The sequence below is a fragment of the Cervus canadensis genome, chromosome 3 (genome assembly GCF_019320065.1).
Source record: "Cervus canadensis isolate Bull #8, Minnesota chromosome 3, ASM1932006v1, whole genome shotgun sequence".
In the NCBI taxonomy this organism is placed as follows: Eukaryota; Metazoa; Chordata; class Mammalia; order Artiodactyla; family Cervidae; genus Cervus; species Cervus canadensis.
Window position 1 is genome coordinate 53,567,126 of NC_057388.1, and position 22,060 is coordinate 53,589,185.

Sequence of the window (22,060 nt, forward strand, 5' to 3'; positions counted from 1 at the left end):
CATGTTTGTTGTATATGGCTGCATGGCATTAATACTATAAACAATTTATTCAAAGTCTTATTTTGAAATTAAAAAATAGGCATTAAATGTAAATTTCCAGACATTAAAGTGGTGATATAGAATATGAAATGAGGTTATGAAGACTTTTATTCAAATGCTAGCTCTACTGTTATCTATGTGAACATGAACTTTTGGTCTCTGAATTTCATTTTCCTTTTGGGAAAATGGAGATAAAATATACTTCATTGGTTAATTTTGAGGACTGTGTATGTAAGCTGTTAGTAAGAATCCTAAGTAAATTTAAACTTATTACAAAGAAATGTGAAGAGTTATTTGGTTAATAAGTCATACTTGGTTACTATTTCCAACTTAATTTCTTTTTTCCCAAGTAATCAAGGGAAATAATGATTTGGATTTAAGAAGGCAATACTGCTGAAAAGATGCTTATTTAACTGTGCCTGAGGGGAAAAAAACCCTGCATTTTTTATCTGAATTTGTCTTACTGATAGGCCTGCTTGTTTCTTCTTGTGAAAGGTATACACTTTGGGGTATTCTGCTTGTGTGCTTGGCTCCTGGTTGTATTTATTACCTAACTGTCAGCTTGAAATGTTAGTCCTTCTTGCAAAAGCATGAGTTATAGTGCCACGTTCTGTACAGAGTCAGAGACACATTATTTCTTATTTATTGTGAGAAAAGTCTGGATTCTTAAGCTCTTATGACCAGTCTTTGTGTAGTTGAAGCCACTGGGGCAGCGGAGACTTTGGTAGAAAGATTCTGGTGTGAGAGAATAAAAATAGTCCCATGAAGTTGAAATCCTGATGCAGCTGGAAAATTTAATATAATCTTAATTTACAATCAAAATGTCCTTGTTTAATATACTTAGAGGTATGGTCAGTGATATTGTGATATTATACAAAACTGTACACTTCTGAGTTTGAGAATGCTTGACAGATCTTAATTAGTACCAGACAAAAGTGTAATGGTCACTTCTTGGCAGGACAGTTGGCATCTTTAATATATTGCAATCTAAACTTTTTGTGGCCCTACTAATTTACAGTATTTTAAGAAGGTTAATCTGACAAGTGTATGGAATCAGTTGGAGGTAGAAGGAGTAATGAGAAGTAGACCATTTGGGAAGCTGTAATTTGCTTACAAGGTAGTGAGGATTTTCATTGTCATAATTGTGTGAATGGAAAATAAGAGATGCTCAGAAACCATTAAGAAAAGAATAGTAAAACCTGACTGTATTAAAATTATGCATTGCCAAAAATAGATTAAAAAACTATAAAAAGTAAAAACTGTAACAAAAAGCAAAGACAAACTCGGAAGATTAGCAATCCATACCATAGAAAAAGGACTAATTTCATACATATATTAAAAATACCAACAACTCAATGGGGAAAAATCAACAATCAGAGGAAAAATGGGCAAAGATATGAAAGATTAGGAATAGGCAATTCATAAAAGAGAAATGCAAAATAAAACTTCAGTGAGAAACTCTTTTTTAACCTATCAAATTGGCTAACAAAAAATTTTGAAAATGTGAGGAGTTACTGAGGATATGAGGAAATAGACAATGCCATTATTGCTAATGGATGTAGGTATTTTTGTAGTTTTTGTTGAGAACAATTTAGAAATAGTTATCAGAACTTAAAATGCACATATTATTTTATCCTCCTAGAATTTAACCCATAAATCTTGTACTTGTGTGAAATAGTATATATTTAAGGATATTCCTGGCAGCAGTTTGAAATAAATGCTCATCCTTTGGGGACTGGATAAATTATGGGACATATAGTAGAATATTTAGTAGCTGTTAAAAAGAATAAAGCTGCATATATATACACTGAAATGCAATCATTATTAAGTCAAAAAGGCAAGGTACAGAACAGTGGGTATTAATAGGTTATTATTTTGTAGGAGACTAAATTAAGATACGTATTTTCTCCTAAATGCATAGAAAGTCTCTGGAGGGAATTACAGCAAAATGGAAAATGCCCCTGGGGATTGAAACTCGGATATTGGACAACTGGGATGGGAGGGGGTTTCATTTTCCACTGTGTATTCATCTTTGGATATCCTGAATTTTGTATTATACAAAAGAAAAAAAAAATCCTAAAAAGAAGAAACGTGTTCAACTCAAAATATATTTCTGTAATACTTATAGCCAACTCTGAGAAATTAGAGAATTAGAAAACTAAATTTAAAAAGAAGTTGTTATTCATATATTTGATAAGGGATTAATATCTAGAGTATATGAAAAAATTCTTATAACACAACAAAAGCAAACAGTACAATTAAAAATTGAGCAAAGGACTTGAACCATTTCTTGAATAAGATAGATAAGTGATAAGATAAGTGACCTATAAGCACGTGAAAAGCTCAAAATCACTAATCACTAGGGACATGCACACTTATTAGGATGGCTGTTATTAAAAATAGAAAGTAACAGGTGTTGGTGAGGATGTGGAGAAATTGGAAACCTTGTGTACTGTTAATGAGAATGTGAAATGCTGCAGCTGCTTTGGAAAACAGTTCCTTGAAAAAATGAAAATAGTGTTTCCGTTGTTGTTCAGTTGCACAGTCGTGTCCGACTCTTTGCAACCCCACGGATTGCAGCACACCAGGCTTCCTTGTCCTTTGCTATCTCCTGGAATTTGCTCAAACTTATGTCTGTTGAGTTGATGATGGCATCCAACCATCTCAACCTCTGTCGTCCCCTTCTCCTCATACCCTCAGTCCTTCCCAGCATCAGGGTCTTTTCCAGTGAGTCAGCTTTTTACATCAGGTGGCCAAAGTATTAGAGCTTCAGCTTTAGCATCAGTCCTCCCGTTGAATATTCAAGGTTGATTTCCTTGAGGACTGACTGGTTTGATCTCCTTGCAGTCCAAAGAACTCTCAAGAATCTTCTCCAGTACCACAGTTTAAAAGCATCAATTCTTTGGTGCTCAGTCTTCTTTATAGTCCAACTCTCATATCCATATACAACTACTGGAAAAACCATAGCTTTGACTATATGGACCTTTGTCAGCAAAGTGACGTCTCTGCTTTTTAACATACTGTCTAGGTTTGTCATAGCTGTTCTTCCAAGGAGCAAGGGTGTTTTAATTTCATGGCTGCAGTCACCATCCACAGTGATTTTGGACCCCACGAAAATAAAGTCTTTCACTGTTTTCTATCTTATCTTCATCTATTTGCCATGAAGTGATGATACTGGATGCCATGATCTTAGTTCTTTGAATGTTGAGTTTGAGACAAGCTTTTTCAACTCTCCTCTTTCATCTTCGTCAAGAGGTTCTTTAGTTTCTCTTCTCTTTCTGCTATTAGGATGGTGTCATCTGCATATCTGAGGTTATTGATATTTTTCCTGGCATGTTTCCGTATGATCCAGCAATTCCACTTTTGGGTGTATGCCCTAAAGAACTGGAAGCAAGATCTTGAAGACCCGTGTTCATAGTGGCAGTATTCATAATAACTAAAAGATAGGAGCAACACAAGTTCCACTGGGGGATGAATGAATAAACAAAATGTGGTGTATGCATGCAGTAGAGTTTTATTAAGTCTTAAAGAGGAAGGAAATTCTGACACATGTGACAAGATGGATATTATGCTAACTAAAATAAACCAGTCATGAGAAGACAAATACTGTATGATTCAATTTACATAAGGTACCTAGAATAGTCAAATTCATAGAGGCAGAAAGTAGGAAGATGAACGCCAGGGGCTGGGGGTAGGAGGGAATTGGAGGAGATGTTGTTTAGTGGGTAAAGAGTTTCAGTTTTACAAGATGGTGGAACAATGTAAGTATACTTATCACTACTGAGCTGTATACTTAAAAAATGGTGAAGACAGTAAATTTTATGCCATGTATACCACACTTTGAAAAAAGATAATGTAACTCCCCGCTGCTGCCACCAAGAACCCTGTGGTGTAGAGGTAGGGAAGATGAATATGTAAATAAATGGCTGTAATTCAGAATGTAATCTGTGTCCAAAATGGGTATAATTGAAGCTTTGGGGTGGCATAGGGTGGGACGTAGATAAGGGAGATTGCTTATGATTTCACATGATAGGGGGTGGTACTTTGAGCTGATATTAGGGTACAGTATTGATAGGGTAGAGAAAATAGAAAAAAATTCGGTACAGGAGTAGCACAAGTAAAAGTGAAATGAGGGAAAGTGAATGGTATCGTCATACAGCAGAACAAGATGATGCTGGAAAAGAATCAGGATAGATTCTAGGGCCAACTCTGGGAAATGAAGATGTGGTCAAAAGAAGTTTCATGGGGTTTGTAGGATGCCTCTGGGGGGGGCGGAGATGACCAACCAGGCAAAGCTGTTTTCTTCTTGGTTTTCTCTTGATGTAAAATATGTCATCCCTTTGCTCTCAGAGTATGAGAGAGAGGGAAGTAAAGAGAGATAGAAGGGGTGAGGAAGGGAAGAAGGAAAGGAGAAAGAGAGAACCAGAGCACCTGAATTCTGGGTTGAGACTTTGTTCCTGTCTCTCAGAGTATACAAGGAGGTGGGGGTTTTGTCTTTTTCCTACTTGAGTTAACCTCACTCTTGTCTTGTTTGGGGCTGTTAACCACCCTCAGGGCTACTTAATCCCCTTGCTGTTTTGTTTCTTGCCAAGTTGATTCTGCCTGTTTCATTCTTAGAGTTGCCAGTTATATTCCTTTCCCTGTAAAAAAACCCAATATATTTGATTTTTACATAAATTGAATGTAAACCTTCCCTCCCCAGCTGCTTTTCTCCCATCTTGTTTTGCTTTTCTGTTAAAATATAGCTTGAGTCCTATTTGCCCTCCACCCAGAGGCCATGGAGACATTATATTTCACAGTTTTTCCTTAAGTCCATGTACAATATAAATTCATTGAGTCTTATTGATTTTTCTCTGTGACAGGTGAAGGTATCTAATTTAGTTCCTTTGTTGATGTTTCACTGTTTTATCTCTTCATGCTGTAACCTTTTTCATTCACTCTTTGCATTAAAGAAATATGAACTGAATTCCTAGAGTTGATAGAAACTATATTCAATTCTAAAGAGAGCATCTGTCCTTTAGCCAAATATTAGATTGCTCAGCTTGTTTTCTTGAAGTCTTTTTTTTCCTAATTCTCAAGTGTTAAAGGCAGTGGGATATACACATCTGCACCGTTTAGTAAATGGGAATGGGGTGGATTCTGATTTCATTTTTCTAGCTAATTTTTCTCTCCTACTTGGAGAGGTGCAGAAAAAAAAAGAGTCTGAGAAAATGTATTTTCTGATCAGCTTCTATTGAAAATACTTAATCAAAGTAGTCAAAAGGGAAAGAGATTCTCAAGGATTGCTACTTGATTATGAAATAAAAAAATTATGAGTGTCGATTTATCTCAAGTGTGATTCTCTCTTGGGGAAAGTTTGCCATCCTATTAGCATCGATTTGCATATCTTTACTTTTAACAAATGTATGATTGGATCTGAAGTGAGAAGACTACATTTGCTCTCATTCAAAATTTAATTTTATGATAATATCGACTACCTAATTATTGTTTTTGCTTAAAGTATCTTTGACTGAGGAGACTGGTTGGTTAGAAAATGTGCTGTTGAGACCAGTGCCTTGGGATTAATCAAGTGTGGTCTTGTTGGCTGTCAGAGAGGGCCCAGTTGGCTTTTTGCCTGATAGATATTTTTGCTCTCAAGCAGATGAATATGGGTAAATTGGGGAAAAATTAGTCATACTAGTAGTCCCTACCACTTGCAGGAGGTGACTGGGGTTTCATCAGCTTTGTATTTGAGAAGCTGAGTACCCTAGTAAGGTTATGGATGTTTAAAAGGTAATGTAACTACTACAGAAGAAGTCATAGTTTAAAATTAATTGCAGCTTTTGTTTAAAAAACGTGGTTGATTTTTAAGTACTTTGTTCTGTATTTGCTTTTATATTTGCTGCAGATATTACACATGAAGATTATGCTTTAAACACTGTAAAATGTTTTTCTAGTATTAACTAAATGATTATGGGGAATGTTACACTTTAAAGGTCATGTTGATTTTGCGACATTTCCAGTTATACATTTTACACATACATTTGAATTGGTTTAGCTTCTGATAGAGTGTTTAAAGATCCAGGGTAGTAAATGTGGAAGGGAAATTGCAAAAGGGCACAATGCTTTGGAATGCACTTGTCTTCCACCTTTCCTTTGTTTCAGCAGTGGAATTTCAAATTCTAAGAGGCAGTTCAGAGAGCTGAAAGGACAGTGTGATAGTACGGGTTTCGGGTTTTCAGTACTTGTTAAGTTCAAAGACAACTCTAGTTATATCTTTCTATTAGTTGATTCTCTGTATACGTTTGTACTATACTTCCTTTTGTATCCTTTCCTGATTTGAACATTTATTAGAAATGAAAGAGACTTAAGAATATGTCTTTTATATTTGTTGTTGTTCAGTCGCTAAGTTGGGTCCGACTATTATGGTGGATTGAACTAATTGAGTATTCAGACACTTTTCCTATAATTTGCACCTCATTGCTATAATAGCAGCTATGAGATCAATAACCCATCCTGATCTGTGTTTACTGGGAGTGGTGAATATTTACTGGGAGCCAGTGGAGCATAGTGCATAAGTGTACAGGCCACAGGGTCAGATTATCTGGATTCAGCTCTGCTGCCTAATATCTATGTGACCTTAGGAAGATTACTAAATGCTCTGAGCATCAGTTTACATCTGTGTTTAGGGATAAAAATAGAGTTAATGTAGGGATTAGTTGATATAATTAGAATAACAAAAATTTTTGTTGTAGTGTCTGTCATTGACATAGTGATATACTATTTTAGACAATACAAAATGAACTTTCTTCACTAGACTAAAATTTTTATTTCATTAGTTTCACAAAGTTGTTTTTTTTTTTTTTTAATTTTTCCTTCTTTTTCCAATTAAGGCTTCTTTCAGGGTTTATGGATTTGATAATTTGTGGAAGAGTACTTTTCACTGATTTTGTATGATTGGCCAATAGCTCTATGTTTGTTAAAAATGAAGCAAAACTCATGTTCTGTTAGTCAAAAATTTTTAGGCAACTGTTTAATATTGAGGTTATTGGGTGTTTGAGGTTAATACCTCAAATGTCACAAACGTAATATGTTTAATCTTGTCTGACTCTCCGTGACCTCACAGATTGCATCCAGCCAGGCTCCTCTGTCCATGGGATTCTCCAGGCAAGAATACTGGAGTGGATTGCCATTTCCTCTTCCAGGGGATCTTCTGGATCGAGGGATCAAACTCACGTTTCCTGCATTGGCAGGCAGATTCTTTACTACTGAGTAAGAATGTCACAAAGTGTTGGTATAATTTTCACCAAGGAAAAATAACATTTAAATATTTCCTGAAGGATTCAGATACATATATCTCACTTGTAAAGCTGGATCTTTTGTCTGGGTTTTATCATGGCTCTTTTTTTCTAGCTAAGAAGAACTGAAATTGCCACCCTACTTTTTAATTAATTGGTTAACAAGTTACTTGGCTAGGGAAAGGTCTTTGAGTGATATGCCTAGTCTTTTTGTAGTACAGAGATACATTAGGTTCTGCAAAACTTATTCATTATTTAAAATATTAATTTAAATTAATTTGAATTTCTATATGACTCTTGTATTCTTTTTTTATCTAGCTTATATATTCATCCAAACCTATCAAAAATTTTACTGGATTTTCTTTCTAAGTCATTTACTGTAACATTGTGACATTCCCTAATATCATTTAATATTGATTAGACAGTAAGTTTCTTACAAAATTGAAAGGATCAGAGTATTGTTTTCGGGGCCACTGAGCTGTTGATTAGTTTGAAAAGAACTTATTTGGTGACCAACATGAAGATAATTTAATTTTATTTATTATTACTGGTGCTTCTTTGTAAATAGGGGTATACTTATCTTTGCTGCTGAAAGTAGGGACATGTTAAGAGGTTTCCCCAAGTGTGTGTTTTGTTCTATACTATCCAATTAGTTACTTGATGTATGTTAGTTACATAAACACAGATATGAAATAAAGATCAGAAGAGAAATTTCACAGTGTCATCATTAGAAATGAATGTACTTTCATGAGTATGTTAACTTACAGAAGTCCAAAAGGTGTTGGAGCACAGGTGCAATGATGATAATGATGAGAGGTATCATGAAAGACAGGTTATTTTAGTATGGGAGGAAGGGACCATTCCATGAATTTCTGATGTGGAAGGTAAAGGTTTGAAATTAGTCTCACAGAATTATAGATAGAGCAGAGAACCTTAGAGTTAGTCTACTTATGTAGATGAAATGTATTGCCTAGTCCTTGGCGCAGTTGGGTCTTGAATCCAAGTTTTCTGATTTCTGATTTGGTGCTGAGCAGGGGAAGAGGAGAAGAGGTTTGGCTCTAGGAGAGGCTGGGTACTTGGTTCTTTGGGGGTGATACAGGCATGGAGGTATTATCAGATTGATTGGGTGAATCTCAACACAGGCTGACCGATTGCTCCCTTATGCTCCCAAGCATTTAAAAGAATGGACTGTCAAAATTTAGAGAAGAGCTAACACCTACCTTACTCAAACTCTTCCAGAAAATTGCAGAAGAAGGTAAACTTCCAAACTCATTCTATGAGGCCACCATCACCCTAATTCCAAAACCTGACAAAGATGCCACAAAAAAAGAAAACTACAGGCCAATATCACTGATGAACATAGATGCAAAAATCCTTAACAAAATTCTAGCAAACAGAATCCAACAACATATTAAAAAAATCATACACCACGATCAAGTGGGCTTTATCCCAGGAATGCAAGGATTCTTCAATATCCGCAAATCAATCAATGTAATACACCACATTAACAAATTGAAAGATAAAAACCATATGATTATCTCAATAGATGCAGAGGAAGCCTTTGACAAAATTCAACACTCATTTATGATTAAAACTCTCCAGAAAAAGCAGGAATAGAGGAACTACCTCAACATTAATAAAAGCTTATGACAAACCACAGCAGCCATCAACCTCAATGGTGAAATTGAAAAGCATTTCCTGCAATCAGGAACAAACAGGTGCCCACTCTCACCACTATAGTTCACATAGTGTTGGAGAAGTTTTGGCCACAGCAACACGACAGAAAAGAAGTAAAAGAATCCAATGAAAGAAGAAAGTAAAACTCTCACTGTTTGCAGATGACAATGATCCTCTAAATAGAAAACCCTAAAGACTCTAACCAGAAAATTACGAGAACAATTCAATGAATATAGTAAAGTTGCAGGATATAAAATTAACACACAGAAATCCCTTGCATTCCTATATACTAACAATGAAAAACAGAAAGAGAAATTAAGGAAACAATACCATTCACCATTGCAACAAAAAGAATAAAATACTTAGGAGTAAATCTACCTAAAGAAACAAAAGACCTATACATAGAAAACTATAAAACACTGATGAAAGAAATCAAAGAGGACACAAACAGATGGAGAAACATACCGTGTTCATGGATTGGAAGAATCAATATTGTCAAAATGGCTATTCTACCCAAAGCAATCTATAGATTCAATGCAATCCCTATCAAGCTACCAACGGTATTTTTCACAGAACTAGACCAAATAATTTCACAATTTGTATGGAAATACAAAAAACCTCGAATAGCCAAAGTAATCTTGAGAAAGAAGAATGGAACTGGAGGAATCAACCTGCCTGACTTCAGACTCTACTACAAAGCCACAGTCATCAAGACAGTATGGTACTGGCACAAAGACAGAAATATAGATCAATGGAACAGAATAGAAAGCCCAGAGATAAATCCACGAACCTATGGACACCTTATCTTTGACAAAGGAGGCAAGGATATACAATGGAAAAAAGACAACCTCTTTAACAAGTGGTGCTGGGAAAACTGGTCAACCACTTGTAAAAGAATGAAACTAGAACACTTTCTAACACCATACACAAAAATAAACTCAAAATGGATTAAAGATCTAAATGTAAGAACGGAAACTATAAAACTCCTAGAGGAGAACATAGGCAAAACCCTCTCCGACATAAATCACAGCAGGATCCTCTATGACCCACCTCCCAGAATATTGGAAATAAAAGCAAAAATAAACAAATGGGACCTAATGAAACTTAAAAGCTTTTGCACAACAAAGGAAACTATAAGCAAGGTGAAAAGACAGCCCTCAGATTGGGAGAAAATAATAGCAAATGAAGAAACAGACAAAGGATTAATCTCAAAAATATACAAGCAACTCCTGCAGCTCAATTCCAGAAAAATAAATGACCCAATCAAAAAATGGGCCAAAGAACTAAACAGACATTTCTCCAAAGAAGACATACAGATGGCTAACAAACACATGAAAAGATGCTCAACATCACTCATTATCAGAGAAATGCAAATCAAAACCACAATGAGGTACCATTACACGCCAGTCAGGATGGCTGCTATCCAAAAGTCTACAAGCAATAATGCTGGAGAGGGTGTGGAGAAAAGGGAACCCTCTTACACTGTTGGTGGGAATGCAAACTAGTACAGCCGCTATGGAGAACAGTGTGGAGATTTCTTAAAAAACTGGAAATAGAACTGCCATATGACCCAGCAATCCCACTCCTGGCATACACACTGAGGAAACCAGATCTGAAAGAGACACGTGCACCCCAATGTTCATCGCAGCACTGTTTATAATAGCCAGGACATGGAAGCAACCTAGATGCCCATCAGCAGATGAATGGATAAGGAAGCTGTGGTACATATACACCATGGAATATTACTCAGCCATTAAAAAGAATTCATTTGAATCAGTTCTAATGAGATGGATGAAACTGGAGCCCATTATACAGAGTGAAGTAAGCCAGAAAGATAAAGAACATTACAGCATACTAACACATATATATGGAATTTAGAAAGATGGTAACGATAACCCTATATGCAAAACAGAAAAAGAGACACAGAAATACAGAACAGACTTTTGAACTCTGTGGGAGAAGGTGAGGGTGGGATGTTTCAAAAGAACAGCATGTATACTATCTATGGTGAAACAGATCACCAGCCCAGGTGGGATGCATGAGACAAGTGCTCCGGCCTGGTGCACTGGGAAGACCCAGAGGAATCGGGGGGAGGTGGGAGGGGGGATCGGGATGGGGAATAAGTGTAAATCTATGGCTGATTCATATCAATGTATGACAAAACCCACTGAAATGTTGTGAAGTAATTAGCCTCCAAATAATAAAAAAAAAAAAAAAAAAAAAAAAGAATGGACTGTCAGATACTACCATGCCAAATTGTCTTTCCATCAACACTGTAAGTGGGTATTAATACAAACCATATGTAAAATTAAACAAGCAGTCAAGAAATATTTATTTAGCACCTGCAAATGCTTAGTAAAATTCTCAGACTTTTAGGATATATAGGAAGGAGTGAAACATGGTGCTTGCCCTTTGGTGGCACACAGTCCAGCTGGGGAGAAGAGACATTCTATGAAAATATAACAATACTGGCTGGCATATGTGGGTGTGGCTAGTACATGCCAGAGGAGTTGAGGGGTGGAAGATGGCTCTGTGAGTCAGAATACTCACGTAAGTTTCCCCAGAAGAGGTAAAAATGAGGTTGGTTGCTTCTGTTAAACAAGGAGGCCATTTGATCGAGGTAGCTCTAATGCCGTGAGAGTGACCTATTTAAGCCAAAATCTAAGCCTGTAGATGCTTCAAATTTACAAAATTGAAACCTAAGGACAACAAATCACCAGCCACTAACTCAACTTTCATCTGTAGCCAATCAAATATTTCCATTCTTTGGTTCCTTCTTTTTGGTTTAAAAATGTCTCCTTGAACTCCTCTTAGTGTAGCACTTCTTACCACTTCTGGTTTGGCACTGACCTGTTTGAATTGATTTTTGCTCAAATAAACTGTTAGCATTTTAATATGCCTCAGTTTATCTTTGAACCTTTCTCAGCTTATTAGATCTTGTCAATAATTATATGTGTTCAGCTCTAAAGATTTTGGATTCCCCTAATTTACTGCGATTCATGGGGTCGCAAAGAGTTGGACACGACCGAGTGACTGAACTGAACTGAACTGAACTTACTGCTTGGCTTCCCTGGTGGCTCAGATGGTAAAGAATCTGCCTGCAATGCAGGAGACCTGGGCTTGATCCCTGGTTTGGGAAGTTCCCCTGAAGGAGGCCGTAGCAACCTACTCTAGTATTCTTGCCTGGAGAATCCCCATGGACAGAGGAGCCTGGTGGGCTACAGTCCATGGAGTCACAAAGAGTCAGACACAACTGAGCGACTAACACTTTCAACTTACAGCAGGTGTTCTCTAGGGTGTGCCATTCCACAGTCTCCATGCCATTGTGCATCGGTAGCAGAAGCCTTCTATGTGAGAGAATCCCACTTCTGCTTCTCTTCTGTGAGTGTGTTCAACAGCAGATCACACTCTCCCCACTGGTCTTCTGAATGTTGCATGTTAGAGGGCCTGGTTTCAGTTATCTTGTTCCTCTTCTGTTTCTTGGCAAAAATAGCTAAAATTGCTTGTTAAATGTGAGTTTGGTGGGTTTTTCCACTTACAAAAATCTTTTTCCTAAGAGTATTAAAGTCAGATGGGATATTTGTCAATAGTACATGAAAACAGCAGCAGCTGGCATTTACATTGGGGTTTTCTGTTGTTCAATTAGAATATTTTGGTATTCTGTGTTATGAATCGTTAACTTGAAGATTGGTACATAAATAATGCCATTAAACATTATAAGATAAATAAATTTAGAAACAGCTGCATCAGAGATTAAATACACTTCTCAGAACTCATGCTATTTTCTCTCTACCTAGATATTTCTGTATTCAAATGGTATTTCTCATTTTAGCACAAATAAGGGCCTATAAACCTGACAGAGATGAATGTACTCTAAACAAGAAATATGAAAGACATTAAGGGCTTGAATTATAGAGTGTGAGCCTCAATCTACCACTAATTCTTTAAGGTGGTGATTTTTTTAACCTTTTTTCTTTTCTTCTTATTTTAATATGGTGCACTCTTCTTCAAGGAAAGTTTTTTTTGGAATTCAATTATTATTAAAAGAAAAAAAAAGATAAAAGCAGAGTGGCTCTGATTGAAGCCAGGAGTCGGGGCTCAGAGCTCTGCTCACTTAGTACCTGCTTCTTTTGGCCTTAGGGAATCCTCAGGACACCATGGAGCATGGCTTGAAAAACACTGCTTTTAAGGAAAAACAAGCTAAATACTTTGTAAAAGTAAGCCTTTAAAGAAAGTTCTTACTGTCTGATAATTGAATGGATTGTGAAAGCTACTTGATCTTGTTACCCATCCTTACTGCCTTTAGACATGAATGCTGTGCTATGGTTTATTGAAGAAAAAAAGAAAAAAGCACCAAAAAAACCCAAAAAGCAAAAAACCTCTGGAAGTTACACACACACACACACACATACACACACACGAGATGAGAGACGAAGATAATCAGATAAACGTACACACATGCTCACCTGTGTGTGCACACACATACAACTCACAGTTTGTTTCATGTTGATTGGGTAATTGCCTTTCCTCAACCCATGCATCTCCAACAGCCATCTCATTCTGAATCTAATATAGATAGTTGACCTGGACAGGAAATTTTGAGGCTAGCATACCAAAAATCATTAAATGAAGAATTATTTTTAGTAATGTTATTGGAAATGATTTATTTATTAATAAAGCTGTATTGAACACTTCATTGCAGGACAATGAGGTATGGCAGTGAACAAGTGTCCCTGCCATCATACAACTCACAGCTAATTGGAGGTGAGGATGAGAAAAACAAGTGTGATAAATGCTGTGTTGCTGGGTTTGGCTAGAACAGGATGTGCTATAGGAAGTGGAAACATATTAAAGGACTTCAAGCCAGAAAAGTTACCATTTGTATTTTTTTCAGGAGAGATCCCTTTGGTTAACTACCATGTTGACCTTGGGGAAGCTGTTTGGGTGATAAAGTCATTCTCTGGGAGTAGAAAGGCCAAAGATTATAGAATACAGTGTAGTTTGTCTTTCCATAACATCCCCAGTCACCCCTGTCCTTTATGAAATCTGTCTTTCTTCATCTTATTTTTATGGCCCTTTTAACCTTATCACAAGGCTAGTGTAATTCAAAAGAACAGTGTTTAATGTTCAATGTCTATACAGATACATAGATATATCTTCATTCTTTCAGTAAAGACACTGGTATGATGCCTAGCACATAATAGGTAATCAATAAATGTTTATTGACATGAAAGGAGTAAATGCTGAAGAAAGAGATGCCAACTCAGTTCTCTTTTTTTGGTAATCATCACTCAGTTCCCCCCAGCCCCACCACCCTCGTCCCATATTCTTTAAATTTAGATAATGTTAATATCAGCTGTTTCTTAAACCTGCAAAGGTCTAATCATTTTATACTACTGGTGTAACTACTAAAACTGTACATTTGAAATAGTTTAGATTCACACACTTTTCCATTTTACTTTCCATTCTGTACCTTCCCTGCCCAGCCCTGGAATCAATCCTTTCTTGAAGAGCCCTGGTTTTTTATTGTAACAAATCATATTCGAACCTAGTATTCAAGTTCTAGATATACACTTTGCTACTAGGGTGACTTTGCTTTTAGGTGTGTGAAAGGTTATTCCTTGGTTCTCCTCTGTATTTGTATTGCCTCTTTTCCATAGTGAGCACCCTGGCTCCCAGCTAACACCATTTTTCCTTTGCTCAGTTCTACAATGTATCTAAAATAGTTTCATAACTGCTGCCCTCATTGTTTGGATTTCTCCTCCACCTACCTCAATTATTGTTGTTGTCCAGGCTCTCAGTCCTGTCCAACTCTTTGTGACCCCATGGACTGCAGCACTGCCAGTCTTCCCTGTCCTTCACCATCTCCCAGAGCTTGCTCAAACTCATGTCCATTGAGTTGATGATGCCATTCAACCGTCTCATCCTCTGTAGTCCCCTTCTCCACCTTTCTTCAATCTTTCCTAGCATCAGGGTCTTTTCTAATGAGTCGGCTCTTTGCGTCAGGTGGCCAAAGAATTGGAGCTTCAGCTTCAGTATCAGTTCTTCCAATGAATATTCAGGGTTGATTTCCTTTAGGATTGACTGGTTTGATCTCCTTGCAGTCCAAGGGACTCTCAAGAGTCTTACTGAACACCACAGTTCAAAAGCCATCAATTTTTCGCTGCTCAACCTTCTTTATGGTCCAACTCTCACATTCATACATGACTACTGGTAAAACCATAGCTTTGACTAGACAGACCTTTGTTGGTAGAGTAATGTCTGCTTTTTAATATGCTGTCTAGGTTTGTCATAGCTTTTCTTCCAAGGAGCAAGGGTGTTTTAATTTCGTGGCTGCAGTCACCATCTGCAGTGATTTTGGAGCCCAAGAAAATAAAGTCTGTCACTGTTTCCATTGTTTGCTCCTCTATTGGCCATGAACTGATGGGACCAGAGGCCATGATCTTAGTTTTTTAAATGTGGAGTTTTAAGCCAACTTTTTCATTCCTCTTTCACCTTCATCAAGAGGCTCTTTAGTTCCTCTTTGATTTCTGCCATATGGTGTCATCTGCATATCTGAGGTTACTGATATTTCTTCTGGAAGTCTTGACTCCAGCTTGTGCTTCATCCAGTCCAGCATGATGTACTCTGTGTATTAGTTAAATAAGCAGGGTGACAATATACAGCCTTGACATACTCCTTTCCCAATTTTGAACCAGTCTGTTGTTCCATGTCCAGTTCTAACTGTTGCTTCTTGATCTGCATATAGTTTTCTCAGGAGGCGGGTAAGGTGGTCTGGTATTCCCATCTCTAAGAATTTTCCATGGTTTTTTGTTGTGATCCACACAACCAAAGGTTTTAGCATAGTCAATGAAGTAGAAGTAGATGTTTTTCTGGAATTCGCTTGCTTTTGCTGTGATCTAATGGATGTTGGTTATTTGATCTCTGGTTTCTCTGCTTTTTCTAAATCCAGCTTAAATATGTAATTAAATATGATATTCAAAAATTAATGGGATTAAAAGAGGGTGGGAGAAAACTTTTGGAGAGGTCTGCTATGTTTATGATATGTGTTGTAGTGATGGTTTCATGAGTGTATACTTGTCTCTAAACTTACTAAGTTTTGGATACATTAAATATGTATAGCTTTTGGTATATCAATCATAAGATAAGCTTAATAAGATAGCTTAAAAAAAAGATGACAGGTGAACTGCCATGGTGGGCAATATAGGGTTAGTTTAAACTGCCCACTTCAAGAAATTTTTTATATCAGAAAAAAAAAACTCTCCCCTGTTTGTGCCACTTAAAAGCGTTAATCGAATTAATGCCCCTTCATCCACTGTAATTGATGCCTGTTCAATTTTCTGTCTTGCTTAGACTTTTCTGACTTGCATAGCTATATGTATATAAATGTGTCGTCAAAACCAAGAATATTGAGATTGTTTTGTCCTGTATTTCACATCTTTTCTTAGAAACTCTTGCTGAATCAAAATAAAGTTTAATGTTTCTTTTCATTTTTCTTTTTTACTTATGGAATGTTTCTCTACCTCTGTGTTTTACTCAGAATTGCAGAGGCAGTTCTCTCTTCCTGCCGTGTTTGCATTCCTGGAAAATCTTTAATTCTGCAAAATCTTGTGCTAAACGTGATAGAACTTCCAGGGAAAATAGGGTTGGGAACAGATGGTTTGAAACCAGTGGAATTTTGTAAACAGAACTGGCACCAAGAAATGACAATTGCAATAAAAATAACAGCATGATTAAATCTCAATTGGCATTTATACCCAGCATCACCATCAGTCCTTGGCCTTACACCGTGATTTTCCTCCTTTGAGTTTTTGGTCCTTAAAGTTACTCACTTTTAACAGAGACCATTTTCATCAAAGTTAAAAATCTGGTCCAGAGTGTTGACTTATCAGTTTTATTTTAAACACAGGGGGAAATACTTTTCATTTCTTCATCTGTACTCTCAGCTTCCTTGGATAGTTTACTATAGTGGAGAGTCTTGAAGGCAGGAAATGAGACTTTCCTGCATGTGAACTAATTTACATTAAAGAAATACCTTTTGTAGCAGAAGAGGCTAATGTTAATTTGCTTTAGTATGTAAACATAATATATACCCACTATAGAGAATTTAAATAATGTGGGAAAGAATAAAGAAGAAAGAAAAATCCCTTGACTGCCAGTAAATATTACTGTCATCATCTGTGTGCCTACTGTTCTTCATCTGACCTCTTTTGATGATGTGTGTATATAAAATTTCACATAAATGAATTCATATTACACTTAGTGTCTTCCAACTTTCTTTTAGGGCAATGTCAAACAATATAGCTATACAATGTCCTTTTTAATGATTGCAAATGATTTTACTATATGCATGTCGAAGTTCATTTCTTTCTTTTTTTGTGGATGTTTAGACTATTTTCAGTTTTTCACTGTTATAAAGAGTGGTGTACTGAAAATTCTAGATCGTATCTTTGTACCCAGGGAGTGGTGTCTCTGCATCAGGGGTATGTGTTTGCATAACACTTTGGTCCTTATTGCAATGTTGCTTTCAAGAAAGATTGTACCTATTTATGCTCCCAGGAGAGCATGAGAAAGTCTGTGTTCCTACACAGGATGGTTTTAGTTTTCTGAATCTTTGCCAGTCTGATAGGTTAAAGAGGCAATATTTTGTTTTTATTTGTATCGATTTTATTATTAATGTGATTGAACATTTTTTCATACCTCTGTATAACACCCATATTTTGCTTTCAGTGAAGTGCCTTTCATGTATTTCATGTTACTCACTTTTCTCTCAGAACATTTACCTTTTTAAAAAATAAGAATTGTGTGATTTTAGGGATATTACACCTTTGAGATGAATATATATTGCAGTTTTTAATATCATGCTGATTATTTCATAACCTTATTTATGGGATGTTTTGATTTTTTTTTTTCTTTTTTTTTTTTTTTGATTTTTATGAAGTCAAATCCATCAATCTTTTTTATGTTTCTTGCATTTGTAAAGTGTTCAAAAATGCCTATTTCCACTCCTAAAAGACTGTCTGCCTTTATTTTCTTTTATTGCATTTGTGTTTATTTCTTATATTTAATCTTTGAATTATCTGGAATTTATCTTTCTATAATGAGTAAAATGAATATCCACCTTATTTTTTTTTCTTCCTCCAAACCCTGATTATTTAACATCATTTGTTAATTTAAGCTCCTCTCCATCAGTGTGAAAGTCTCCATAATATACCCAATTTCTTTGTGTCTTTGTATTAATTTCTGGGTTTACTATTGTGTTAGTTATTTCTGCTAAATAAATTACCTCCAAACTCAGTGGCTTTAAACATTTATTCTCTTTCAGAGTTTCCATGGATGAGAAATTTGGGAGCAGCTCAGCTCTACAATTCTAGCTCATGATTTCTTTTGAAGTTGAGGTTAAGATTTCAACGGGAACCATTGTCATCTGAAGGCTTAACTGAGGTGGGAGGGTCTGCCTTACAGGTGGCTCACTCCCATGTCTGGCCAGAGAGTGCTGGCTCTTGCAGGGAGGGGGGCCTCAACTGTTCTCTGATTGGACTTTTGCCAGGTCTGGCTGTCCTTAGGACCTGGTGCTAGCTTGCCTCGAGGTAGTCATCCAGCAGAGAGAGGCAAGAGAAAGCTACCTTTTTTTTTGACTAGCTTCAGAAGTCACACAGCATCAGTTCTACCACATTCTCTTTGCTAGAAACAAGTCTCTTTCTAAGATCAGCCCACCCTTGAAAAGATGGAAATTGGACTACTCATTTTGAAGGGAGACCTGACAAGGAATTTGCAGGAATATATCTACACCTCCATAGGTCCCTTGACTGTTCCGTTCATGTATTCGGCTTGTGGTTTAGTTGCTAAGTTGTGTCTGACTCTTGTGACCCTAGGCTTCTCTGACCATGGGGTTTTCCAGGCAAAAATACTGGAGTGGGTTGCCATTTCCTTCTCCAGGGCAGGGATCGAACCCACACCTCCCTCTTGGCAGGCCGATTCTTTACCATTGAGCCACCTGGGAAGCCCTATATTTGACTACTTCTCTAATATTACATTAGTTTATTTAAAGAGTCTTATATTGAACTGATGGAATGTTCCATAACACTCTGCTAAGCTATATTTGACAGCCATCAACTCTTACTGATCAAGTATTTGAAAACAGATCCACAAAATAATAATGATAATAATGGAGGGCTTTTTAAATTGCTTTATTCCTTCAACTTCCGATAATTCTTTGGAATTATGTAGTAGGGGTCATTATAGTTCATTGCAGATCCCTGCTTACCTTATTAAACCATTTTTTTTTTCACACCCTTCCATATTTCTATGAGTAATTTTAAATACTTTGGCAGATACATTGTAACTTCAGGGCATTGCATGTTAATGAAATTTCACAGATATCTGAAACAGAATCTTCTAATATACCAGCAAGGAAGCAGAATCAAAAGAAGGCATTTCTGTGTGGGGAGCAATCTAAATAAGCATCTCAGCTCCATATGCTGTGACGTTCACCAGGGGCTCGTCACGATCCCTGGATTTTCTGTGCAGCAGACACGCGAGTCCATGGAGTGCTGGGCTCCATCTGCCTCAGTCCCCAGGCTGTACCGGAGGAGCCTCTTTGTGTTCTGACCTCTAGGCTGCCTTTTTTTTTTTTAAAACATGTTGCCAGCCTGGCCTTTGTTGCCGTTTCAACAAGTGTGTATGCCTGAGGGTGCACTTACACTTGAAAGTTTAAAAGACCACAGCCACTCGCCCTCAAGACCTTGGTCACTGTTGCTCTCCCTTTAAATCGCACGAATCTTCTCACCCGGCTGCGTCTTTATCTGGTTCTGAGTTGGCACTGCCAGTGTGTTGGCTCCCCGTGGACACGCGGCTGCCGTGGACCAGCTGTGGCAGCCTTCCAAAAATTGCAACCGTGGTTTGGACAGGCTTTATTTTTGACAGACTAATCAGAGCCTTAATATGCTTCCCCTGCTGGGGGAGCCTGTGTTTCTAATTTTTAGATTTCTGATTCTCTGAAGAGTAGAATAAGTCCCTGGGCTGGCTGTCTGTCTGCTGGTTACCTTGTATTTCCTGATCTCACTTTTTTTTTGTGACCTTCTCTTCCCATCTTTGCCTCTTTGAGGTCTGGTGGGCTTGACTACCTTGAGAAACCTGCCTACGTCCTCTTTCCAATCCTGATCAAAGGAAAAGTCATTAAAAAAAATTGGAGTATAATTGCTTTACAGTGTTATGTCTCTGCTGTACAATGAAGTGAAATCAGCTATAAGTATACATACATCCCTTCCCTCTTGGGCCTGCCTCCCACCTCTAGCCCCTATCCCACCCTTCTAGGTCATCACAGAGCACCAACCTGAGCTCCGTGCACTATACAGCAGGTCCTCACTAGTTATCTGTTTTGCACATGATAGTGTATTAGAGAAGGAAATGGTAAACCTCCCCAATATTCTTGCCTGGAGAATCCCATGGACAGAGGAGTCTGGTGGGCTACAGTCCATGTGGTCGCAAAGAGTTGGACACAACAACGACTAAACAACAACAACAAAGTGTATACATGTCAATCCCAATCTCCCAATTTGTCCCGCCCCAAAAGCCATGTTTTTGCTCCTTATCTCCTGTTGTGAATTTGAGTTGGTGTCTAGTTAAAGAAAGCAACATATTTGAGGCATGGTGGGGAGAGGGGGTCAGGATAGGATTTTCATGAGACCCTAATGGCATATTTGTTTTGAAAAATTGCCTTTTCTGTCCAACCCATTGAGACCCTTGTGCCATATAAAAATAGGGCAGAAGCAGAGGTATTGTGAAAAGTAACTAGCATAAATGAGTATGAAGTAGTAGTGGACAGTAGGACAGCTATGCTCTAGGAAATATGTGTCACATGGTGTTTCTGGGGCCATTTCCCCATCACCCATGTTATTGCCTGACACTTACTTTCTAATATTCTTCTTGTTTATCTTGTGTCCTTCTTCTTATACATTCTCAGTGTCATTATTTTTTCCCTATTTCCCTTGTCTCACTTTTATTTCTTAGTTTTGATTTTTGAAGGGTTTTGAGATTTTGCTTTTGATGGGCATGCTTTTTTCTTTTTATAGGCTTGCTTAACTTTTTAAAAGCCAGTTGCACTCATAGCTTAAATGCTAAATAATGTGGTATTTTCTTTTTAGCTGTTCAGCAAGTATTCTGATGCAGGAAATAAGTTCTTTAGCTAATTCAAAATTTTATTGCTTTAGGAATAAATAGGCTTATGGTGAAATAGTCCAAAGTCCTCTAATTACTTTGTTTGGGTTGTGGATAAGTACCTGGTCTGTTTCATTTACACATATATTTAAGTTGCCACATTGTTAGCTTAACATCCACATTGCCTTTAGCTTCTTCTTAATGACAGCAGTTATGCTTTCCTATTAAATTGGAAAAAAATATATAGAGTGCAGTGTTGAAATCTCAGTTTTGTGGTTATTAGAGTTTAAATCTTACCTAGCTTCTCCTTGCTAATGGTTATCACTTAATAGGATTTTTCTCATTCCATAAAGAACTATTTGCTGTCCTGTTAATTTTTAGGGTAAACTGTTTTTTGCAGAATTTATGGCATCTTAATAACTGAAATTTGTGATTGGGCCTTAGTTGTAAATGCAGTCAAATGGTGTCTATGTGGAGTTAAAGGATAAGGATAATCCGTAGGATTAGGATGGCCTGAGCCAGCTCTTAGAGAGGGCAACTGTTGTGATTTTGTTTTATGTGGTTTCCAAAAATATTAGAGTGATGAAGATTTCCATATTGCTAAGAAACAAAGCAAAACAAAATAAAAAATAAGTTTTAAATCCAGTCCTATCCCTCACTGCTCTTAATATATCTCTTGTTCCCTGGTTTGGCCAGCATTCACACTATCTCAGTAGGCCCATTTGTACCTTTACTCTCATAATCACATTTTCCTCTTGCCTGAGACATTTACTAAGTGTAATTTATACTTCTTTTATTTTTCAACATTTCAATGAAAACTTTTAAGCATATGGAAAAGTTTTGAGAATTTTATAGTGAACATTCCTAAACCTGCCACATACATTCTAATTAATTTTTTTCTTTAAAGT

At 37.0% G+C, this 22,060-nt stretch overlaps 1 protein-coding gene across 3 annotated transcripts in view; it reads left to right on the forward strand.

Annotated features, from left to right (window-relative positions):
- The window catches only part of IMMP2L (inner mitochondrial membrane peptidase subunit 2), a 921,351-nt gene that overhangs the window by 12,280 nt on the left and 887,011 nt on the right, over nucleotides 1-22,060 (forward strand). The window lies entirely within an intron of this gene.